The sequence below is a fragment of the Primulina huaijiensis genome, chromosome 9 (genome assembly GCF_012295235.1).
Source record: "Primulina huaijiensis isolate GDHJ02 chromosome 9, ASM1229523v2, whole genome shotgun sequence".
NCBI lineage: Eukaryota > Viridiplantae > Streptophyta > Magnoliopsida > Lamiales > Gesneriaceae > Primulina > Primulina huaijiensis.
The window spans coordinates 1,901,585-1,908,455 of record NC_133314.1 but is presented as its reverse complement, the minus strand read 5'-3'; positions in this window follow the sequence as shown (position 1 = coordinate 1,908,455).

The window sequence follows — 6,871 nt, the reverse complement described above, 5'->3', positions numbered from 1 at the left end:
TTATATTGGTTCTCAAAACCATGCTGTAGCCCCACAACTTGGACTTGGAGGCTGGGGACATGGAGCCACAGAATCCCCTGAAGGAGTGAAGCAAATAGCGATTCCGTGTTCATGGCTATTGGTCATATGCCTTTACTCAAATGATGCGGCGATTGGTTCAGATGCCTATAGTCAAATGCTGCGGCGATTGGTTAAACGAAATCATTTTTCCCAAAAATTAAGCCCATAAAAGTTTGTACATGCTGTTTTTTTTTTATCCGATCGGACCATGATATTACTCTAGAAAATATATTTCTTTATTTTAAATGCATTTATTTACACAGAACACAGGCTTGCTTAAAAGGCTTTTCAAGCGAATGGCCAAACTTAATTAAACAAAGTCTGAATCAAGGTTTTTGGAAATACGAGTGGGACAAGCATGTTACCTGTAGTCTAAGTCTCTACGATCAGGATGCATACTTTGAAAAGGCTTTGGAGTTGAAAAACCAATTCAAGGTTTTGGCTATACTTGCGACAAATGGCGTAGTTCCTTCTAGAAACATCATTTCAACAAGCCAAGCAGAACAATACGTACAGGTCAAATTCTTTGGAAATATATATATAAATCTAGTATTTAAATTTCATTATATTGGTTCTCAAAACCATGCTGTAGCCCCACAACTTGGACTTGGAGGCTGGGGACATGGAGCCACAGAATCCCCTGAAGGAGTGAAGCAAATAATGATTTCGGTTAACCAACCGCCGCTGCATTTGATTATAGGCATCTGACCAGTAGCTCCAAACACCGAACCGTTAACTTGCCTTATTGAAACGTATTTTCCCTTAGGAAATACGCCATGGCTGGCAAGTATAGCGAAAACATCGAATTGGTTTTTCAACTCCAAAGCCTTTTCAAAGTATGCATCCTGATCGTAGAGACTTAGACTACAGGTGACATGCTTGTCCCACTGGTGTTTCCAAAAAGCTTGATTCTGATTTGGTTTAATTAAGTTTGGCCATTCGCTGGAAAGCCTTGTCAGTAAGCCTGTGTCATGTGTAAATAAATGCATTTAAAATAAAGAAATATATTTTCTAGAGTNTGGGCATTTTTTTTTATAGATTATTTATGGAACATTTAGATTCACTAACGCACCAAATATTTAATGATTTTTGACAGATTGCATTTGATAACGATATCAATCATTTTTTGAATTGTGGAAATGTGGTTGAAATAATGATTCATTGGTACAATAGAATTAACTGTTAGTTGATAAAGTTAAAATAAATAATACATTTTACTATTAGTTGATAAAGTTAAAATAAATGCATACTAATTATTGCAAATTATTGGATAAATCCTGCATCTAAAAATAATGGATGTGAAATCCATCGTCTAAAAAGAATAAAATAAATTCTACATCAATAGAGTTAATGATTTTTGACAAATTGCATTTGATAACGATATTGATCATTTTTTGAACTGTACAAATGTGGTTGGATTAATAATTCATTGGTACAATACAATTTGCTATTAGTTGATAAAGTTAAAATAAATAATACAATTTACTATTAGTTGACAAAGTTAAAATAAAATGCATAATAATTATTGGACAAATACTCCATCCAAAAATTATATGACTAAAATCTAAAATTTATCAACTTACAAAAACAAAATACTTATTTTCCCGATGGATCCATATCTTCCTACTAGAGGATGTACAAATCTATATTGAAACTCATAGGTGCGAGCTACAATTCATGGAAGTAAATTGATGTCGTCATCTGGATAGATGATTTTGTGGTGCATTTTTGTAGTCGATCATATCACGTGCAAACAAAATATGGGTTCATCAGTATTTTTTATTCTTTTTGCTTTCTAGCGAGATGATCTATCGGTCATCTTATTCAAATACACCGAGAGTGTTTCTCCTGGTATAGCATATATTTTTTACAACTTTTATGATGTAATGATTGCAGGAGATTTTTTACGATTTTTTACGACTTTTATGATGTAATGATCGCAAGAGGTCTTGGGTTCGAATCTTGGGAAGGTAAAAGCTCCAGTACCTAGGCTAGAGAAATCTTATGAGTAATGATCGCATGAGAGTGGTGTCGGATCATTACAGATATAGTCAAAATTAAAAAAAAAAAGTCAGTAAAACCCATGTTAAAAGATGAGTTTCGGTAAAACTCTTATACTACAATAATCATTATTATTAAAAATAATAATTTATATATAAATGTACACATGATACGGTGTGAAGTACAAGAAAATACCGAAGGATACTTTCAAGATTTAAAGCACAAAATCAACAAAGATTAAAACTTGAAAAGATTGTCAAAACACACCATAAATGTAATCTTTTATGATCTTTTGTATTTTATATTAATATATTCATGCTAAATACATAAACACAAAAATTCTTGTGAGACGGTCTCACGGATCAATTTCGTGAGACGAATCTCTTATTTGGGACATCCATGAAAAATTATTACTTTTTATGCTAAGGTACCGTTTGGTTCAAGTATTTCTAAGTACTAATATAAATAGTACTATCATATCACTTGTTTTGTACAAGTATTATTTATCTCGATTAATCAAATTATTAATTATATATTTCACATCAATCAAATTCGTAATAATTTATCTTACATCAATCAAATCAATAATATAAAATTACGATATTACCCTTAATAAATAATATTATTAATATTCTATTAATATTTTCAACAAGGAAAAAATGGTAATATCATATTATCTCAAATTTAATCAATCAAATCAATTAAATCAAACACTATATTAACTATCATTTTCTATTTATTTTATTATTACAAAATATTACTTATCCTCATACTATATATCTCATACCATGAACCAAACGGTACCTAAGAGTATTATTTTTTATTGTGAATATCAGTAGAGTTGATCCGTCTCACAGATAAAGATTCGTGAGACCGTCTCATAAGAGACTTACTCCAATAAAATATTATGATATTGTGTTATGAGACATTTAAATAACAAAAAATATTTTTTTATCATTTAACATTCTGACTTTGTATGGTTTATTATTGTTATGATAATTTAAATTAGAAATTAGAAATATATTAATTTTTTTTATATTAATGTTAGATAGAGGTTAGGCGTGTCAAAATCAAACACGACCCACCAACCCGACACGGTTCAACCCGAAAAAAATCAGGTTTGAGTTTGGAGTTTTCAGGTTCGGGTCAGATTGGGTTGGACCCGATAGCTGACCCGGAAAAAATTATCGGGTTCGGGTCAACCCGTAATTTTTTTTAAAAATAATATAATTAATAAATATTGTCTACATTTTTATATATTGTATGTCTGAAGAAATATTTATTGTATATTTATATCATAAATTTTTATAATTTAATATTTATTTTGAATATTTTTTATTTTTTAAACAATTGTTTATTTGATTTAGTAAATATATTTTATTTTTCTACAATTAGACTTTCAAATTTAAATCCTGTATATGAGGGAATTTTTGTTATTATGTGTTTAAATTAAAATATTATTTTTTTTTAATTTTATTTAATTTTCGTTAAAAAAATTTTTAAAAAATTCAAAATCCGGTTAATCGAGTCGATTCGGGTTCGGGTTGAGATTTTTCGGGTTGGCTCGAGTTCGAGTTCGGGTTCGGGTTGGGCAATTTTTTAATAGTACTATTGTTCAACCCGACCCAACTCACCCGAATTGACACCCTTAATAGAGGTTACGGAATACATATATATAAACATAAACTGTTAGAAACGTAATTTCGGCTGTTTGACAAACCGTTTATCTATTGGATTAACTGATCAAATATTCGAACTATACAGCTTGCCTAACCGAAGAGTACCACGGCTATTATCTAAGGCAACCAAATCCAGCTGAACTGAACTTTTGAAAGAAACCGACTGATCAGTTGATCTTGACTGAGTTCTCAAAGACAGATGACTGATCAGTTGGAAACTGATCAGTTGATTATCTCATCACAAGCCTATCAGCTACTACTTATCAGCTGAACGCTCAGCTATACACGTCATCAAATGAAAAGGACATTCAACCGACAACAGTACAAGCAGACTGCAACTCGTAGTAGAACGTCGCATTTCAGAGTCTACAGTGTACGAATGTCAGGAGAATATCGACGTGGCAATCAACGGATATAAATTCAAATGCTATATCAAGTTACCGTTGAAAGAGAAGCCTATAAATAGGCGAAGAGAGCAGCTGAAGAATGGAGAACAATCACGAACGAAGCAACTATCTTACTCAAGCTGTTACGCTGCTAAAATCTCTACACAAAAGCTCACACTTACTAGTTTTATCAGTAGCATTCAAGGCTACATATTTGAGCTTGTTAGCACATTGTAATTTTAGTTATCTTGTCAAGCTGTGCTAAGATCAGTCACGAACTGATATACCAGTTGTAACTAAGAGTTTCAGTTTTGGCATTGATAAGACCAAACTGAAGTGGGTCAGTACAGTATTCGATCAAAGTCTTTTAGTGGAAATCCTATCTTCGTGATAGAAGGGGTGACATAGGAGTTTTTCCATTCTCCGAACATCCAGAAACAAATCGCGTATATTTTACTTCAGTTATCTTTCATTTCAGTTATTCTATCTTTCAGTCAGTTGACTTCCGCAACTGTTTTTCAGTTAAACTGATTGTTATCGACTGACGAGATACCGAGTATCAGTTTGTCACTGAACTGAACTCAAAATTTTCGAGAAACGAACATAATCCGTGAAGTGTTTATTCAACCCTCCTTCTAAACATTTTTCACATCTTAACCGATCCTTTCATAAACATAATAATAATAATAATAATATATAAAAGTGTGACAAAACATAAAATATTCATTATGAATCACCTACAATTTTTATTATCTGTGTGTTTATATGTTTCAGAAAATATTGAAAATTAATAGGGATAATTTTTTTTAAATTAATTATTAGTAAAAAAATAGAAAATTATAATATCTTTTGTTGGATATAATGAGAGATATTTGAACATATTTTTTAATTGATGAATTTATTTTAAATATATTAATTAGAAAAAAATATTAATTAGGAGACGAATATTTAGCGATACTCCCATAATTACCAGAAAAAGAATATTTAGCTGTGTGTATTGCGTGCATATCTTGTATGGCCTAACCAAAATTTTATTCTACTTCAAAATGTGGATGCACTTTGATATATTAAATAAAACTATATCAAATAATATATTATGGGATATTATTATTGATATCTAATCTCTTAATCATGGTTTATCTAAAATACGAAATATATATAAAAGATTACGATAATATCTAATAAATAGAGTTAATGATTTTTGAAAAATTGCATTTGATCACAATAATCTACTATTCTACTATTTATATTATAAATATATGACTTTCATTTGTGAGCTTACTTTTTTACTCTTTCATTTTTTTTACAATTTATTATATTTATGAGGTTCTTTAAATCATTTTATATGTTAGTTTAATATGATCGTTAATAGTGTACCTAACTCAATTAAGATAATTATTATTTTTATTTTACTTTTAAATTTAATTTAATTACTTAATTTTATATATTTCCATCAAATTCATGGAAAATCTCTATCATAATGTTATACATTTAAAAAAATTGCTAATATTAATAACATCTATTTTACTATTATAAATATATGACTTTTATTTGCATATCTAATAAATAGAGTAATCAATTCGTTGGTGCAATACAATTTAATTACTAATAGTAATAGTATAAAATAATATATTATGAGATATTATTTTTATATAACTAATATTTTAATTATGATAAATCTAAAATATCAAATACTTAATAGATCACAATAATATCCAATAAACAGAGTTAATGATTTTTGACTAATTGCATTTGATTAGGATACATATTGCACCCAATTAAAGCTCTAATTTAATAGTTTTTCATTTTATGCATATAAAATTCCATAACATGAATATTAATTTTATAACATTTTGTAGAGTTAAAAAGTTAACTCTACAAAATTATTGAAATGAATCTTTAATTGTGGCAAGCTCAAACGTGTTTCGTTTGCCGTTTGGTCAAAAGTTATAATTGTTAAAAATTGTGAAATTCATATTTTAACGCTTGTTGCGGTCACAACGTGGGAATATTTAACAAAATTATATTTGTTTGACAATTTCACAAGTGAGTTGGGCCATTACATTTGGTATCAAAGCCAGTGTGTCGACCCGCACGTTTTGACGCGTTTTAAATCCGTGAGGCCCTGGGCCAAAGCGGACAATTTATATAACATGAATATTAATTTTCTTTTATTTACTTTTTTCTCAATTTATATCATTAAAATGTTTTTCTAAACATCCTAACCTTTAAATACAGAGTACAAATAATTATTACAACACATGATAATATATTCAATTTTAATTTTTATAATAGCTTTTCCAACATAAAATAGTGTAATTAAAACGAGCCAATTGGATTTCTAGGTTACAAGCCTAAACAAGGGAAAAAAGAATTCCAAAATTGAAAAACCCAAAATAGATGGGCCTCAACCTCGTTCTTCTTTTTCTCTCAATCCCTAGTTCTTTTTCCCCCTCTCTTCTCGGTTCTCTGCGCCATAGCGCACCAGTCACCAGCGGCAGCCCTGCCGCTTAAGCCGCCGGAGAGTTCATCACGGCGGTATGTACACTGTCAGTCTGTCTCAATTTTCAAATATACACACATTAGTTACTCTTTTTTATGCTCCTAATATTTTTTAATCGTTATATNACTGTGGTCCTTCATCATTTGGTCCTGTTTCTGCAAGATGTTTCCTGTCTGATCGAGGTCTGAAGCCCTTGCCGAATTCTGGCTCTTTTTGGTTTGGTCATTCTGGACAGATTTGTT